General features: G+C 39.6%; 1 protein-coding gene across 8 annotated transcripts in view; it reads right to left on the bottom strand.

Annotated features, from left to right (window-relative positions):
* The window catches only part of NRXN3 (neurexin 3), a 1,701,263-nt gene that overhangs the window by 1,197,562 nt on the left and 484,183 nt on the right, over nt 1-19,518 (bottom strand). The window lies entirely within an intron of this gene.

Raw genomic sequence — 19,518 nt, 5'->3', positions numbered from 1 at the left:
AGAAGAACACCATATAGAGCTGGTAAATGGAGATGCTTCCAATATTCCAGTACATGCTAGACTCTCCCTTCCTGAAAGTACACCTTGCTTGTACCACTGATTCTACATGTGATAATAGCATTTCATTACATTTCTTCATGATTAGATTCAAGTGCTTTTGTGTATGTAAATCATTTCTCATCAATGACATTCTTAGTTGCTGTAAATCCTTTGTGCAATAAACATACAAAACAGATAAGATGGTAAGCTGTTTGAGAGCAAAACATTCTGTCATATCACTGTTAATAAAAATGCATGGCATTCAACTTAATGTTAAACTTAATGACTTAAATTGAACTGAACTCAACTGAATTGACACTGTGTTCTAGATATTCTTTGGTGTCTTAAAATTTCACATCTATGAGGTTGGTGTCCTATTTGCATAAAATATATATACATAAAAATATATACATATATTATATGTATATATATACATATATACATATATGTATATACATATATACATAAAAATATCCCCAAAGTTTTACTGTCCTACAATTATGGCTTTTAAATGTTATTATAACAAATAGATGTTAAGCCCCTCCAGCCCACAACTTCAGTAAAATCTAATGATAGAGCTAAACAATTGGGGGAAGGAGAGTATAACTATAAAACATGAATCACTGAAAGATTATATAAAAATGCATTTCTAAAAAATGTACTACAACTCAAAATATAAGCTTACAAAATATAAGATTTCTTGTACATACTTTACTTAATGAATACTTAACGCAAGTTAGGAATTATCTCCTGGGATGTTGTTTCAACATTTATGTTTCTTATATCTTTAGCTTCTCCACTTCTACTGGCTTTTTGCCTCTGAATTTCAAAACAATTAAGTTTCTCTGATTCAAAAGCAAAATAAAATTACCCATGACCTCTGAATTCTCAGCTACAAGGGCCCTTTCAGTTCTCAACTTACCGGTGCTCTCTTTGGCACTAAGCCCCGGAAACTTTCTACTTTCTTGCCTTCCGTGATACCACTTTCTCAGATTCTCCTCCTACCTCCCTGATTTTTTCCTTTTAAACCTACTCTTCTTTTAAATATTAGTGACTCTCAGGATTCTTTTATTTTTTTAAACCATTGTTCTATAGGATGTGCTTTCTTACCTGGGTTCATCGATTTTAAATAACTTAACAATATTTCCTTATATTCTTATTACAGTTACAGTTCCAACTATCTGAACTTGACTCTGAACTCCAGATAACATAAGCACCTCCAACACAACACATTCAACACTAAACTTAGCATTTTCCCCATTAAGCTTGCCTCTCCTCCAGTAGCTCTATATTCCATTAATGTCACCAAGCCAGAAACTTGTGACCTCTCTCTACCCTTACCCTTAACATCCAATCAAGTTGAGAAGTCTTACTGTTTCCTCGCTGCTCTTCTCATTTCTAGTTTCACCCATGTATAGAATAATATCCTAGCTCCAGTACACACTCACAGCTCCTACCTAATCTCACATCACCCAGCCACACTGAGCTCTGTTTCTAGGAGATGAGTTAGCACATGTGAAATACTAAGAAGAGTTCCTGGCATACAGTAAGTGCTCCCTAAATGTTAGCTGCTATTATTATTATTACTACCACCACCACTCCCACTCCCTTTATTCTTATTATTAGTTTCCCACACTCACCACACTATTTCACATGTTTCACATTTTTATGTCTTTGCTGATGCTATTCCCTCTTCCTGGAGTTGTTCTATTTGCCTAACTGCTACGGTGGAAGCACTGTCCTAGGGCCAAATCCAACCTACTTTCTACTTTCTTATGTAAATAAAGTTTACTAGAACACAGACTTATCCATTTGTTTACATATTATTTGTGGCTGCTTTCCTGGTATAAAGGCAGAATTTGGTAGTTGTGACAGAGACCCTTGGCCCACAAAACCATATCTGTACTATCTATTTACTATTTATTATCTGATCCAGAATTTCTCAATCTTAGCACTATTGAGATTTGGGGTTGGATAATTCTTTGCCATAGAGAGACTGTCCTATGCACGGTAGAATGGACAGCGACAGCCTTGGCCTCTACCCACTAAATGCCGGGAGCATTCCTACCCCACCACTTCACTACCCCTTTGCTTCACTCCATCTACCCAGCCCCCACTCCAGTCTTAACAACCAAAAATATCTCCAGACACTGCCAAATGTTCCCTGAGGTCAAAATTGTCCCCATTTGAGAGCCACTAACCTGGCCCTTTACAGAAAAAAGTTGCCAACCACTGAACTATATAAGGTCTTCCAAGGAAGGAACTGTGCCCAGTTCACTTTGTATTCCAGACACTATACCTGGAACATAACAGAAGCTCATTAAATCAATCATTTAAAGGTAGTTGGGGGATTTTAAGACATTTCAAAGCAATTTATAATTTATAAGAATTTTAGACTTGAAAGGGACATTGGTGGCAGTCAAGCTAATAAATGATAAGTTTTATTTCCTTTAGCATTTTAAACATCAACTTTCAGAACTGTTTCATTTAAAATTTCTGTGAACAAAAAGTATGCTAACACCATCACAATACCATTTGATTACCAGGAATTTAAAAATATGAAATCACTGAATTCATATTTCATGTATGCACATACCTTTCATTAATCCATGAATGAAGTTTTTTTACTGTCTATAAAGAAGAAATTACTATTTTCATTTTGCAGATGGGATCATTTCAATTGGGGTCAAACTATGGTATGGAGAAACAGCAACTTCCTTATAGTCAACCAAGAAATTCATTTGAAGGATATAAATTACTTTCCACTCCCTTTAATTAATAAACCTATGATATAAACAGCACTGCTGAAACTACAAAAACCTCTCTGCCTCAAAGGGATTATATGTCTGCCAGAAAAGCTAACAAACAAATGCAGGTCATTTTAAGGACCAAATAAATGGCAAGAATAGCCAATATTTACTAAGCACTTACCATGTGCTGGTACTGCCTCATTTCATTTGATTCTCATAAAAATTCTATGAGGTAGGTACAGTAAGTCAGAAAGAGAGAGACAAATACCGTATGCTAACACATATATATGGAATTTAAGAAAAAAAAATGTCATGAAAAACCTAGGGGTGAAACAGGAATAAAGACACAGACTTACTAGAGAATGGACTTGAGGCTATGGGGAGGGGGAAGGGTGAGCTGTGACAAAGTGAGAGAGTGGCATGGACATATATACACTACCAAACGTAAAGTAGATAGCTAGTGGGAAGCAGCCGCATAGCACAGGGAGATCAGCTCGGTGCTTTGTGACCGCCTGGAGGGGTGGGATAGGGAGGGTGGGAGGGAGGGTGACGCAAGCAGGAAGAGATATGGGAACATATGTATATATATAGCTGATTCATTTTGTTGTGAAGCTGAAACTAACATACCATTGTAAAGCAATTATGCTCCAATAAAGATGTTTAAAAAAAAAAAAAAAAAAAAAGAAACCCATTTTATGGCCATCATTAAAGAGCCTAAAAATAACAAATGCTGGAGAGGGTGTGGATAAAAGGGAACCCTCCTACACGGTTGGTGGGAATGTAAATTGGTGTAGCCACTATGGAAAACAGTATGGAGGTTCTTTAAAAAACTAAAAATGAGCTACCATATGATCCAGCAATCCCACTTCTGGGCATATATCCAGAGAAAACTATAATTCAAAAAGGTACATGCACCCCAATGTTAATACCAGAACTATTTATAATGACCAAGACACGGAAGCAACCTAAATGTTCATCAATAGATGAACAGAAAAAGAAGAAGCAGTATATATACACAATGCAATACTACTCAGCCATAAAAAAATGAAACAATGCCATTTGCAGCAGCATAGCTAGACACAGACATTATCATACTAAGTGAAGTAAGTCAGAAAGAGAAAGACAAATACTATATGTTATCACTTATATGTGGAATCTAAAATACGACACAATGAACTTATTTACAAAACAGAAATATACAGACATAGAAAACAAACTTATGGTTACCAAAGGGGAAAGGGGGTGGGGGAGGGATAAATTAGGAGTTTGGAATTAGCAGATACAGCTACTATATATAAAACAGACGAACAACAAAGTCCTACTGTATAGCATGGAACTATATTCACTATCCTGCAATAAACCACAATGGAAAAGAATATGAAAAAGAATATACACACACATATATTATATATATATATATATATATATATATATAAAAAACTGAATCACTTTGCTGTATACCAGAAACTAACACAACATTGTAAATCAGCTATACTTCAATTTAAAGAAAAAAGAAACCCATTTTATAGATGAAGAAACTGAGTTTCAGAGAAGCTGACTGACTTGTCCGAGGGCATGCAGATAGTAAGTGGCAGAACAAAACTTTAAGCCTGGAAGTCTGCCTCCAAAATCTGAGCTCCCACACAACATACCATATAAACGTGCTTGGAATTCAGAAATGACAAAGACCCCTGCTAACCAGGGTGACTGGTCAAGCAGGCAACCATGAGATGAGTCCTGGAAGAATGTGTAAGAGTCACATGGCACAGAGAACGGGTGAAATCCTTGGCTGGGATATCCAGATAAAGAAGTTTTAGAAGCAAGAACTCAGAACACATATTTAGAATAAGATGAAATAGCCACTCTGGTTAACTAGAGAGAGGAAGTATGAGGAAGAGGTGACAAAGTTGAAGCCAAACTACGGAAGGCCATGAGTGGGCAGCTGAAGAACACAGGCTCTTGGTGGACACTGGATGTTACTGAAAAGCAGCACAGAAGGCAAGGTGGGGCAGAATGCAGACTACAGAGACAGGCAGAAAGAATGGAGGTGGGGAAACTCGTTATGACACCACAACAACAGGTGAAGGCAGAGGGGGAGGAGAGAGCCGACTGTCCAGAAAGGAAAGAAATGAATGAGAAATACAACAAGGGGATTGTCAATGGGATTTGGGGCTGATGCGATGAGGGCAGAGGGGAAGAAGGGGAATGAGAAGGAAAGATCAGAGCTCACCCTGAGGTTTCCAACTTGAGTGAATGTGTGATGACAGTAGTGTCAGCTGTTCTAAACCTACCGGATTATCTATAACCATGCATTCTTCTCACACTTAACACACTGCCCCTCCTCTGTTCTAGACAGATATGGATCATCCCATGTGAGTTTTCTCATCGTTCCTTTCTCAAACCTCAAAACCATTCTGTGTTTTGTCTCCTTTCCTACCATCTCTGGGAAAGAAGCAATTCTTTCTCTCCCTGAGTTTAAGAAAGTACTGGTCAAGGGAAGGATTTCATGTAAGGACAGGCTAGACTAGCACATGTTTGTAGCTTGCAAAGGAAAAACAAATAGAGAGGCAAGGATCAAAGGTGAAAGAGAGCGTGGGGATAATTGAAGAGTAGATGCCAGGAGGTGACGGGAGAGAAGGAGATGCTCAGCAGAGTTGAGCAGGTGAGCTTAGAAACCTGGAGGGACACCTTGTCCTCTGGAATAAAGGGAGAGAGAAAGTCAACCTAGATAGGAGACAAACAGCAAATGAAGACTCCAAGGTGGAGGTAAGCTTGACATGTTGATACTGCCTAACTTGGACCTTTTAAGACAAGCCGGATGTCTAAGCATAAACATTTTTCCTCTCACCACCTCTCTCCCTGAGCCACAGCCACAATGGTCTCCTTACCATTTCTTTTTTTTAAATTGAAGTATAGTTGATTTACAATACTATTTTAGTTTCGGGTGTACAGCATAATGTTTCAACATTTTTACAGATTATACTCCACTGAAAGTCATTATAAGAGAATGGCTGTAATTCTCCCTGTGCTATACAATATATCCTTGTTGCATATCTATTTTATACTGAGTAGTTTGTATCTTTTAAGCCCATACCCCTAACTTGCCCCTCCCCCCGCCCCACTCCCCTCTGGTAACCACTAGCTTGTTTTCTACATCAGTCTCCTTGCCATGTCTTGAACATGTCAAGCTTTCCCTTGCCTGGGGTCCTTTTCATCCTCGCAGCTTCCTTTGATTGGAAGAGCCTCTCCCTGATCTTTGTGCAGTTGACTCTTTCTTGCATCTTAGGTCCCAGCTTAATTATCACCTCCTCAGAGGTGATAATTCCCTGACCACTCAGTCTAATAATGGAGACCCAACCTCCTTGCCACTCACTACCCCGTTATTCTCTTTTACTTCCTTCATACCACATATCATTATTGCAAAGTATCTTAATTAGGTCTTTACACATTTGCTATTAGTCTCCTTCAACCATAACATTAATTCCATAAGCTCAGGGACCCTATATATGGTCTCATTCACCACATACTCCAACACTTAGAGCAGATCTGATAACAGAGTAGTCGCTCCACGAATATACACTGCACTCATGAATAAGTCAATGAATGATATGCTGTTGAGAAAATGGATACAGGCAGAAATGGAAATTTAAAGCAATCGTTTTATTACTGATATTCACAAGTATTTATTAGTTTTTTGAAGAACATTTTCCATCTACTCATGTGCCAGGACTTATGCAACTCTAAAGGGAATACTCAATCTGTAGAAATCCTAGTCCCTGCTTACAAAAGCCCATACTATTAGGGAAACATATGAGCACAGATCATTAAAATACAATGTACTATAAACTATAATAGCACTTATAATGCAAGGCAGTTAAGAACTGAGAGCTGTGAGAGCATACAATAAAGTGCTCCTAACTTAAGCAAGGCAAAGCCAGAAGACACAATTCTACTAAAGTGCTGAGGACAGGTGTGGCGCTTTGGTGGGTGGCTGCAATCGCAGAGGGTATGGAGTAACCATGAGGTAGAGAAGGTGGGACACACATACAACTCTCCCAAGAAGTTTTCCACTGAAATAAGGAATGAACTAAGATGCAAATTCATCAGGAAACAGAATCAAGAAAATTATTTTGAGCATGTCTCTAGTTTGAGGGAATAGAAAAGAGGTGAAGAGAAAATCTAAGGTAACCGAAAAGGGAGGGATTCCTTAAAGGGGCTAAATCTCAGAAGAGGCAAAAGAGAATAGCAGTTACACTCAGAGAAGAGGAGGACAGCTCATCCTATAAGACAGAAGAAGAGAAGGTAGCAATAACTATCTTTGAAGGTAAATCTAAAAGTGGAGGGAGAAGAGTTTTAGCAAGCATAAGCTAAAGATTTTCTATGTTCTCCATGAAGTATGAGATCGACCATCTGCCAATACTGGCTGCTGAGGGAGAAGCTGGGGGAAAGGGAAGGAGGAGAATTTTACTGGTTGATAATTGGTGTGCAATGTTGCTGCCCTACGCTACATCTTCACTGATTTTCAAAGTGAAAAATGTGTCCTTCTATCTCTCTTGAAATTTATGCAGCAACTAGTTGTGGCATACTGTCCACATGGGGGGATGGAACACAAGGTTACAAAAGCACATAATGCTAATGTCAGAGTCGTTCTGCCATTTGCAAAGCAATTTTAAAAAACATTAGCTAATTAATTAGCTCAATGATGACTTTAATCCTGTAGGTATATATGTGTACAAGGACTACTTTTTCTGTCTCCTTTGAGGCATTTGAAGACACAAGAGACTTTGTCTCAGTGGGAATGCTGTGGTAGATTACATTTGCTGTAAATAAGTAACATTTTTAGAAAGCAATGAGTTCCACTGAATTTATCCTGAAGAAAAAACAAATGGCAAAGCTAAATGAGAGACTCCCAGAATCAGACTGAAAATTCACCATAAGCCCAGAAATCTCCTCATTCTGGCTTTCTGAGGGTATTGGAGGCAAATAGCTCCAACTTCACAGAAAATATTGGGCAGGAACAAAAGTACAGATGTGCTGCCCATCTCAAGAAAAAGGTGTTCCACTGCTTGGCGTTTATACCAAGAGGAGCTACTGCCCACTCAGGTCCCATAATAAAAATCATTCCTCCATTAACAGGTTGAGCAATATCAGTTTGCCCAGAGTCGGAAATCAAGCAAAAACTGCCTTCCTCTCAGAACAACCAACGGCAAGGTGAAAGAAATACGTAACTGTATCCAGTCTCCCAGCAGGACATTTTTTGCCTGATTAAATGACCTCTCCTCTGAAGTGAAGCCTCTAAATAGTAGTGAGAGACCACTCCCTAGAGTGGCTTTAACCACAGAATTACCAACCTTTTCCTGAAAAGCTTCTTCCTTTTCTTCTTCACCAAGTCTTTCGATTGAGTTGGTAGAGATGGCAGCAGGAGTCACGACGGCAACAGTATTTAGAGCTCAGCTCCAATCCTTGCTAACTGAGTGGCCCTGGGCAAGACGCCCACTATCTTTACATTCAAATTAGTAATGGTAACAGAATCCACCTCGTAAGTTTGTTTTGAGAATTAAATTAGGGAATACATACGAAACACTTAGCTACAGAGACATACTTCGCGTGCATCCACACTGTTAAGTGCTCAATAACTGGTAGTCTTTATTGCTGTTATTATGATTATAATTGCTGTGGTTATCATGGTTTTGGAGATGATGCCAGGGAAGGTCTGAGGAAAGAGAAATAATTATAAGTGACTAATAAGTGATGAGAGTGGCTGGGAACCTCAAATCCTACTGCAAGGGCAACTCTGTGAGTCTCGGTGGGACATGTGTAGTCACCTGATTTGGAGATTAATCAGGAAAGTCTTCAACACAATGAACCTGGTCTAATTAATAAGTCCCATTCTTTCTTTTCAGAAGGCTCATTCACTATAGGATCTTACGTGGGTTTTTTTTCTCCCCAGCTTTATTGAGATATGATTGGCATATAACATTGTAAGTTTAAGATATATAATGTGATAATTTGATACATATATTGTCATACTGAGTGAAGTAAGTCAGGCAGAGAAAGACAAATGATGATATTGCTTATATGTGGAATCTAAAAAAATGGTACAAATGAACCTATTTACAAAACGGAAATAGAGTCACAGATGTAGAAAATAAACTTATGGTTACCAAAGGGGAAAGGGGGGAGGGATAAATTGGGAGACTGGGTTTGACATATACACACTACTATATATACAATAGATAACTAACAAGAACCTACTGTATAGCACAGGGAACTCTACTCAATACTCCGTAATGACCTATATGGGAATAGAATCTGAAAAAAAGAATGGAGTATGTATATGTATAGGATCTTATGTTTAGAAGGAAGCTAGAAAATCAAGACTGTCTAGTCATTTGCGCTATAATCTCTTCTACAACCTCAGCAAGACAGTTGCCCAGACTTTGCTTGGATGCCTTGAGTGACAGAGAATACATTATTTTAAAGGCAACTTTGGACAGCTCTCATTGAAATGTTTTCATTGTATTTAATACCCAGCTTCCACTCAACTGCCCCAGTTCTTCTTCCTGAAGATATATGAACCATGTCCAAATCCACTTCATAAGACAGTCCTTCACATATGAAGACAACTCTCAACCCATGAGCTCAGGCATCTTTCCCTCAGGTTAAATGTTCCTGGATCCATCAGTCAACTCTTTTTATGTCAGACTCTTGAGCACACTGCTATCTGTTTCATAGCTCGGCTCTAAACATGTTCTGTCAACTAGTCAGCTAACCTTTTAAGTGCTTATCATTCAGAACTGAAGAGAAATATTCCCAGTAACCAGATTATCACACAGTGGTGATGATGATGGTGTTGATAAACACAATTTACCAAGCATTTTCTATATGCCAGGCATTGTTCTAAGGAGTTTAAAATTATTATCTCAGTTAATACAACAACCCTATCAAGTAGGTATAATTATTCCACCCATTTAATAAATAAGCAAAGTGAGGTACAGAGAGGGTTAAGTAACTTGCCCAGCATTCCACAGATTGTGGGAATAGAGGCTGGTTTTGCAGCCAAGAACTCTAGCTCCAGAGCGTACTATTTTCGCCAATAAATTATACTATAGAACTGTCGTCTCCTTTGTTTTCATACCTTTATTAATTCAGTCTCAGAACATTAAGGCACATAATTTCTATCATTCTCAGCTCCCTGCCATTCACAAAGTTGACGAGCATGCTCTCTTACCTTCCTCAAGCCCCGTAATAAATGGCGAGTAAGACAAAGCATTGGACATTCACCAGAAATTTCCATGTAAGTCAAAATGGACCCATTTACCAGGACCCAGTGGTATATTTAAATAGACACTGCTTTACTGAATAGCTCTTACATCCAATCCCTTTTTCCCCATCTTGTGGATGAGGATATCACAAAGGGTATTGCCAAATACCTTGCTGATACTTCGCTATGCTAGGCCCACGGTACTTTTCCGAGCTTTAAGTATAGTAACAATATTGAATAATATGTGAGTTTAGTTTGCTTATATGGCTTGTATTTAGTGTTTTTAGTGAATGACTATGGTTCTCTTTTTTCTTCAGTGGGCTCATATCTTCTGTTAATAATGCAATCCAAAATCTTTCCCAGATGCCAATGAAGTTCGTAAGCCCATAACTTGCACTATCTACACTTTTTCCATCTTTAGTCATTACAAACCTCCCCCATTCTCTACAGTTTCTCAAAAACCAACTGGATTTCAAAAATCTTATTTTCAAATTCTCTCTGTATCATTCATCTAAGTCAAGAAATTTGATTTAATGCAGACCAATCAGGTGCTTTCTAACAGGCTCTGATATTAAATTTCCTAACTTTGTCTATCTTTTCCTGGCCAAAGACCTATTTTCTTGTCAGAGAAGACAGGGGTAAAATAGGAGTGAGGAATTCTTTCACATCATTTAGGGCTCTGTTGCCAATGACAGAAAATCTAGATCATGCTGGCTTAGACAGAAGAAGGAATGTAATCAATCATGGCTGGAAAGGCAGAGGTAGTCTAGGTGGAAGAATGTTTAATCCAGGGCCTTAAAATGTCACCAGAACCTAGTTTCTCCCCATATTTTAGCTCTGCTTTTCTCCATTCTAGCTTCATTTTTAGTCCCATTGTGGCAGCAAGATGGCGGCCAGAAGGTCAGTTTTATACCATCCCAAGTTGTAGTTCAAAGGAAGGAGAAGTACCCCCCTACAAGATATAAACAGAGTCCTGAGACTGAATGTCACTGATCCAAACTGTGACATTAGGTGTGCGTTAGGTGCCCAGCTATGAACAAAATAACCACAGCCAGAGTAATGGAAGTTCCTGATGGACTTAGAGCTCACATGCTCATCAGGTGAGCCAGGAATGGAGTCAATGCTACTACATCACTGGACTGAGCATGAAGGAAAATAAAAATCAAGAAACATTTATTGAAATAAGGGAAAATGAATACCAGATCTCTTAAAAAAATGTTTACTGTATCTCACTTCTCCATCAATAGCCCATCAATTATAAGTAGCAAACCATTCTTTAATATCTTCTTCAGGCATTAACTGAAGAACATCTTTCTGTTTGCCACAGCCCTGCAACACTAAATATCCTGCGGCTTCAGCCCCGCTGACACTCTTCCTCAGGTACACACCACTTTCTTATAGCCACCCTGGGCTAAGTGCTCACACCTTGCCTCCTCTGTGAAATAAACCTCATATTCATCATACATCCCCAGTAGCTCAGGGCTTTGTCTCCTCTTCCTCTGTGGCATCAAATGCCATTCTCTCCCCTGCCCATTTCAGCTCCTGGTAATCCAGAAGGTAATCTCTTTTCAAGAAGATCCAGTTTATCCTCTTCAAAAATTTTCATTCTTAAACTGACTCACATGACATTGCCAATATTTGACTTTTTTTTTTACCCAGAAAAATGGCAATTTCTATGGTCAACCCAATAGGCCTCTCCTGAGACACAGTTTCTCCTCTTTCTTGTCTTCTTCTGCTACATTCTTCCAATTTCCCAGATTCTGATTCATGTTTCCACTTTTTTCTACCTTGTTGGAATCTTGTCCTTCTTGGTCTCCTTTTTGCATTGGCCCTTCCATTCTGCCAAGGCATTCTTCCCTCCAAGCTCACACTGTGCGTATCTTCCTAAGGATGGGGAAATAAATTCTGCTTTGCTATCCAACTCGTCTTTCTACGTTAGAAGTATTCCACAGTAGTGTGTGTTTGGTTTGACAATGATAACGATCCGCATTTTACAGATCAAGACATGGGTGTTCAAAGAGGTTGTATGGTTTTCTAATTAGTACCAGAAATGCATCTGGTAGCCAGGTTCTAATTCAGTTGCTCTTTTTTAAGATACATTGGATTCTCCTAACTTCTGCAGTTTTTTAATTGCAGAAACAGCAAATAGCAGTAAGTGCTTCCTTAAACATACCTGATCAATTTGGTTTCATTTATTAACATAAATAGTAACATTAGCATTTGCACAGTGCTTTACAGTTTATAAAGCACCTCCATCTTTTTTATCCCATTTGTTCCCAACATGAAAATGCCTGAAGTAAGTATTATTATCTGATGAAAAAACTGAGGCTAAGAGCATTCAAGTGGCTTGCTAAGAGTCTTGCAGCTGGTAATGAATGAGTCTACACAAGACTCAAACCCTGGACCTGTGCTTCCAAAGTCAACCCTCCTCTCATCTTCCATGTTGACCCTAAAACCCTCACTGGATCTTGCTCATCATGGGGCCACACAGTATTCTCAAAGCTATAAGAAAAAGGAAATTTTTAGGCCCAATGCCATGACCTAAATTTGCCTAGTTATGGACAGAGTGATTTATCCCCACCTGAGAAATCAGAAAGGGCACCAAAACAAGAGCCTGAGAAGCACAGAGGCAGGAAAAATGAGAACAGGGGTAAAAAAAAAAAGTATAGCGAGTGAAAAAGAGGACAATACAAAAGAAAAACCAGAAGAGAAATTGTGATCGCATAACAGACAGCAGAAAAGACAGTGAGACAGGACAAAATAAGCATATATTTTTTTAAAAGAAAAGCAACAACAAACACATTATCCTAAAGCCCACAGGTGCCAGCAATTCAAATAAACATATAGCAACTAACAGAATTAACACAGCCTTAAATAGCCTGGCTCACCAGATGTGGACTCCTATCAGGGTTCTATAAAATGTAAAGTTATTACAGATTAAACCATTAATCATCTGTTCGGAGACTATCTCTGGCTGCAAAATCCCATTCAGTTTTAAATGGCTAATAATCACAAAGGGATGTGGATTGTAATGTGCACAATGATGTTCTACCCAATCCTTTTTCCTTTAAATATGTGTTCCACTCACCCCGTTCTCCTGCTTTCCTTCCTCCCCACTAGAGATGCCATGAGAAAAGAAAGGTGGGATAGACCAGTCGGTCTCAGAGTTCTCAGCAGCAGGTGAGCTTCTCCATGGGCAATGGAGAGCCAAATGGAGAACCAACATGCCAGCGGAGAAGTAACAGATTGAGGGGAAAGGAAGATGGTGTAGAAAGAACCAAGTCAAACAACACAGAAGACGCCAACACATAGGAGGATATTGTGATGGGCTTTAGTCAGCTCCCTGGTCCTCATAATAGAGACACTATTCATGCAACTCAGCCTTGATTTGGCTTTCCTCTACTGCACTGTGCTTCATCCAACAACAGTAGCTCAGTAATGTCAAGGACAGAGGAAGGGAGAAATAAATGTCCTGACAAGGAGGGTCATTGGAAACTGAAATGGGAGTTAGAAGGAAGCACTTTTCTGCAGAAACCTAAAGACTGAGAGAGGCACTCTCCTGGCCCAGTGCTAAAGCCAATGGACCAGCCTTCCCAACTCTTCCTCATCTCCCTAGGACAAAAAGATGAATCAAGTAGAAGTAGTAGATGGACTAACTTCAGTTCTCAAGGAATTTAAAGCCTGACGGACAAGCTGTCAATCTATGTCATTCTACTACTTCAGATCCTTCAATGGCTCTCCATTACCCCAAGTCCAAGGGTAGAGTGTGATATAAAGCTCTCTATGACCTGGCCCCTACCTAACTTTTCAGATACATTTTCAGAACTCCTGATCTTATATTTTGTGCCCTGACATTGGCAAACTGTTTGTAAGTTCCTCACCCAGACACCACGACGTGCCCTGTCTCTGCGCCCTTGCTCATGCTGCCCCATCACCCCGGAGCACCACTTCTTCCTTGTTCATTTCTACCTGTCTTCAAGCCGCCCTTGGGCATCATCTCCTCCACAGCGTTTTCCTGAACCCCATGATATACTAAGTCCTTCTCCTCGGCAGCCCCACCGCACCTGTGAATGCCTCTTTTTTTGTGCATTAACTGCTTTTCCTTGAAATTATATTTGTGTGTCTCCCACTAACTGTGAGGTCCTCTGAGGCAAGAACTGTGTCTGATTCATCTCTGTGTCTTAGCACACTCCTTGGCATACTGTATTTTTTCAGCATATACCTGTGGATCTAAACTCTGCCACATTTTAGAGCTCCATGAGGTTAGCTCAGTAATGAATTAATGTATTTATTTGTTCCAGACATGCTTATTGAGTGTTTTATTTTATGCCAGGAACTCTTCTAGGTGCTGGGGAAACACCTGTGAACAGATGAGGCCTTTGTCCTCAGGGAGCTTACATTTTTGTAGAAGGGAGATTGACAGTTGTCAAATAAACCAGTGTCCAAAGGAAACAGACTAGGTAATGACTGAGGGTGGGTAGGATGGGTTATTCCAACTTCAGTGAAGATGAGAGAATTTTAGTAAGGCAAACCTCAGAATAAAGTTGTGTTTTTCCCCCAGATAGTGATTTGGTAATACGGGAAATACAAACATACGCACGTGCTAATGTATATTCACTTACTCTTAAATTTATTTCATAAACTGTTTTATAAGAATGATTACATAATCCTTAATCATAATTATTGTAGCAAAACATCACTGTATATTTATATATGGTTTCACTTTTACGTATATTATTTTATTTGTTCTTAAGAACACAACAGAGGTCTTATCATCTCCACGTTATAGGTTAGGAAACTGAGGCTCAAATAAGACCAGTGGCTTATTCCAGGCCATATAGCCCGTAAAGTAATAAAGCTGGTATTCCCAATCAGGTTTTCTGATTTTAAACCCAGTATTCTTTTCATTTATACTATGATGCCTCCTCAAAGCCTTTTCAATCCCATTCTTCTCAGAGTGGGTTCCAACCCATTTCTTTTAGTCTTGCTGGGCCTTTTTATGTAATACTTCACTCATTTCAGATAGCTGGGAGGTTCCTAAAAGATTCAACTATTGCCATGTCTGGATGTTCTTTAATGATCCCAAGAAAGTCACATTGTCAATAGTGCCTAAGAGCATTTATCTAAAAGCTTTTTTTTTAACTTACAAACATGTGATTTCATTTGGCAAATATTTATTGAGCGCCCACTAGGTGCTAAGAACAATTCTAAGAGCTGGGGACACAACAAGAACAAAAATATGACAGACATGTTAAAACACAAAAGCACGAAGAGGTACAAGGTGGGGATTTTTGTGATGCTTGAGTGGACACAAATATTGAATTGATAACTAGGGCATGCAGAGTACTTCAATAATTGGATGATAACATGGACCCTCTCTGTCACACTTTTACTCTGGAATCAAGTTAGAAGCTGTGTGCACAGGTGAAATCCACAATCATTTTGACTCGAGTGGAGCCAGCAATATCACAAAAACAAAAAACCCAATCCAAAAATGAGCAGAAGACGTAAATAGACATTTCTCCAAAGAAGACGTACAGATGGCCAAAAACTACATGAAAAGATGCTCAACATCACTAATCATTAGAGAAATGAAAATCAAAACCACAATGAGGTATCACCTCACACCAGTCAGAATGGCCATCATCAAAAAATCTATAAGCAATAAATGCTGCAGAGGGTGTGGAGAAAAGGGAACCCTCCTACACTGTTGGTGAGAATGTAAATTGATACAGCCACTATGGAGAACAGTATGGAGGTTCCTTAAAAAACTAAAAATAGAACTACCATATGACCCAGCAATCCCACTACTGGGCATATACCCTGAGAAAACCTTATAATTCAAAAAGAGTCACGTACCACAATGTTCACTGCAGCTCCATTTACAATAGCCAGGACATGGAAGCAACCTAAGTGTCCATCGACAGATGACTGGATAAAGAAGATGTGGCACATAATGTACAATGGAATATTACTCAGCCATAAAAAGGAATGAAATTGAGTTACTTGTAGTGAGGTGGATGGACCTAGAATGTAATGTCATACAGAGTGAAGTAACTCAGAAAGAGAAAAACAAATACCGTAGACTAACACATATATATGGAATCTAAAAAAAAAAAATGGTTCTGAAGAACCTAGAGGCAGGACAGGAATAAAGACGCAGGCGTAGAGAATGGACTTGAGGACATGAGGAGGGGGAAGGGGAAGCTGGGACGAAGTGAGAGAGTGGCATGGACATATATACACCACCAAATGTAAAATAGATAGCTAGTGGGAAGCAGCCACATAGCACAGGGAGATCAGCTCGGTGCTTTGTGACCACCTAGAGGGGTGGGTTAAGGAGGGTGGGAGGGAGACACAAGAGGGAGGGGATATGGGGATATATGTATACATATAGCTGATTCACACTTTGTTGTACAGCAGAAACTAACACAACATTGTAAAGCATTTATACTCCAATAAAGATGTGATAGATAAACAGATAGATAGATAAAAGAGTGGAGCCAGAACTTTCAGGTGTGAAGTAACTGTAGTTCCAAAGATAAAAACTATTTTGTGCCACACACAAAGTATCAACGATCTGGAAGAGAAATCCCATAAGGTCTTCACCATGTCCCCATTTTGAAAAAAATGAAACATAAAAGCACCCAGCTCAGCTTAAGGCCGTTTAGAGCCACAAATGGCCAGAGGTGACAGAAAAAGAAAGAAAGAGAAAGAAAGAGATAGGGAAGGGAAGAAGAAGTTGTAAAATAACGGCTGACTGTTCTAAGGGGAAATAGTCAAAGTGGGTAAGTGGGATTTATCAAGGAGGGAAGTCCCAACATAGCTGGAAGCTTTTAGTGTTTACGAAATTGTCAAAGAGAAATGCCAGGAACAAGAGAAGAATTTCCTAGACTTTCCCACAGAAAAGTGAATTATGATTAAATGGAAAGAAAGACTATGCCAGGATTTCATTAAACTCAAAGCTATCTGTTTAAAGCACTCAGACAAATGAGAAGGCCTCCCAACTCCCTTAGAAAGACCATACTATATACGTAAAGGAGAGATGGTGCAAAAGTTTATATTAAGTTCTTGTTTCGCCTACCACCTCCTTCACTGTTTTGGACTTTCTTTCTTCTAACTTGATCTGGATTTAAATTCTGCTTAGCTGCTAGCTAAGATATGTGCATATTTTTATTACTATTACCGTTATTTCTGTCACTGACACTGGTTTTCAGAACTGCCTTTAATTTTTAAGCTATTAAGTGCCACTTTTCACAGACTTTTGAAGCTGTCTGCTCTCCATCTGGACAGTGTAGTATGTGAGTACGTGTGTGTGGGTGTGCGTGTGTGTGCAGACTTTATTTACTTTAGGTTCTGCATGGATAAAATCATCAGAGATATCTTCATGTTTTTATGAGACTTGTTTCAAAATATTCACGGGCATCCTTCCTGATTGATAGATCTGCGGTTGGGAAATTGCTCCTTTGTCTCAAAATACATAATGGAGAGATAGTTCAACATAATTGTGTGCAGGCGAAAATTAGTCCTAGAGGCCACCCCTAGACCCAGTCCAGGAGAAGCTCCAGGCTCAGGGCTGCTTCACGACAAAAATGGACGAGCTCTCCACAGCAGTCAATGCCTAATTCATTCCTGAGCTACAAACGTGGAACAAGAATGCTCCTATCTGGGCTTCCCTGGTGGCACAGTGGTTGAGAGTCCGCCTGCCAATGCAGGGGACACGGGTTCGTGCCCCGGTCTGGGAGGATCCCACATGCCGCGGAGTGGCTAGGCCCGTGAGCCATGGCCACTGAGCCTGCGCGTCCGGAGCCTGTGCTCCACAACGGGAGAGGCCACAACAGTGAGAGGCCCGCGTACCTCATGAGAGTGCAATTCCAATGGAGTGTGATTTAATGGTGTTTAAGAATCTTTCAGGGTTCATTAGACAGAGTAGTTTATACCGTTATTCTATTCAAATAGGAGTGAATCCCAGGGAAGAAGTGCGCTATGTCTACTGCAATTCCGTCAGGAATGACCTGTGGAGACCCTGTAGCCAGCAGAAGCCTAGGTAATGTCCAGCAGAGAGAGGAAAACTCTCTAAGACTTTTCTCCTGTCATTTTTCCTTCAGAACAAGAACAATACAAAGCTGTAATTGGATTTTTCCCTCCTTTGTCATGTCTCTCCTTCCTCCCCCTTTCCCTCAATGCACACATGGTTTATTGTAGCAAGGCCCAGCTCAAATATCAATTCTTCTCCAATGCTGACTCCCACCTAAAATGTATCTGTTTCCTCTGCTCAATTAGATCACTTCATCTGTGGCACTGAACACACAGTGCCCTGAGCTATAATTATTCCCTTACAGATCTCATCTCCCTTCCCGGATTACAAAGTCTTCAAACACGGAGACCGTGGTTTGCAAAGAGCCATTAAGGTTAGTTACCGCACAAAAAAGGTACCCAATGATTATTTGATAAATGTCTCCATTCAATAAATAATTATTATGCACCTGCTCTATGCCAGGTATAACAGACGCAACTCCTGTCTAGACACAGCTCACAGCCGAGTGGCGTGAGTGAATGCACGTGCGATGCCATCTCATATGTAACTGATGTGCAACAAATTTCAAATAACCATAATGAGAATAAAACATGTGCCCTGAGAGGAGGCTCATAACATGTCACAAGGGATCTTTATCTACAAGAAAGAACACTGTTAGCTTCTCAAGGAATTTCCACAGGGAAATGGTATAGCTATCTTAGGCAATCAAGCTTAGTTTAGATTAAACAAAAAAGTGCAGTGCACTGCTCTGATGACACTGTGTGCTGAAAGAACTCCAGCAAATCAAGTCTGATTTTTTTTGCCTCAACAATTGACCTTAGAGATTGAACTTACACTTGACTGAAGCTCCATTGCTCTCAGACAGAGGTCTCAACACATTAGCTACAATAGTAATAAATGAGTAATGGTAAAGCTCCACTGCTTTCTCACAGCTGCTAGCTCTCAGGGAGGAAAAAAAAAAGGAAAAACGAGTCTTCTGGGCCTTAATGTTATATTCTGAGAACTTTCCTTCATCTCGAATAATGAGACTCTTGGGAACACCAAGCTTAGCAAAGGTAAAATAATACATAAGTTATGTTTCAGACAAGACACACAACCACAAATTGAGCCACTTTTAGCTAAGGCTTCCCTACTTGCCAAGTCAAAAATACAAAATCAAACTTCACACAGGTCTAGTTCCTTGTGATTTCAAAGTCCTTTCGTCTGAGTTATTTCCTGTAATTTATAAAGCACAGCTACCTGTGGGATCAGGTTCCTCATTAGTTAGATGAGGAAACAGAACCACAGGGTACTTAAGTGGTGAACCCAAGGTCCTGCAACCAGCTTAAACTGGGATCAAAACCTAGGGCCTCTACTTTTAAGTCCAGAGTCTTTTCTGCTACAACCTATGGCCTCACAGAATAGATCAGAGGACAGATCCAGTCACT

This window comes from Orcinus orca, chromosome 2, assembly GCF_937001465.1.
Source record: "Orcinus orca chromosome 2, mOrcOrc1.1, whole genome shotgun sequence".
Taxonomy (NCBI): domain Eukaryota; kingdom Metazoa; phylum Chordata; class Mammalia; order Artiodactyla; family Delphinidae; genus Orcinus; species Orcinus orca.
The sequence above is the reverse complement of the archived record's forward strand: the minus strand, read 5'-3'. Positions and strand labels throughout refer to the sequence as shown.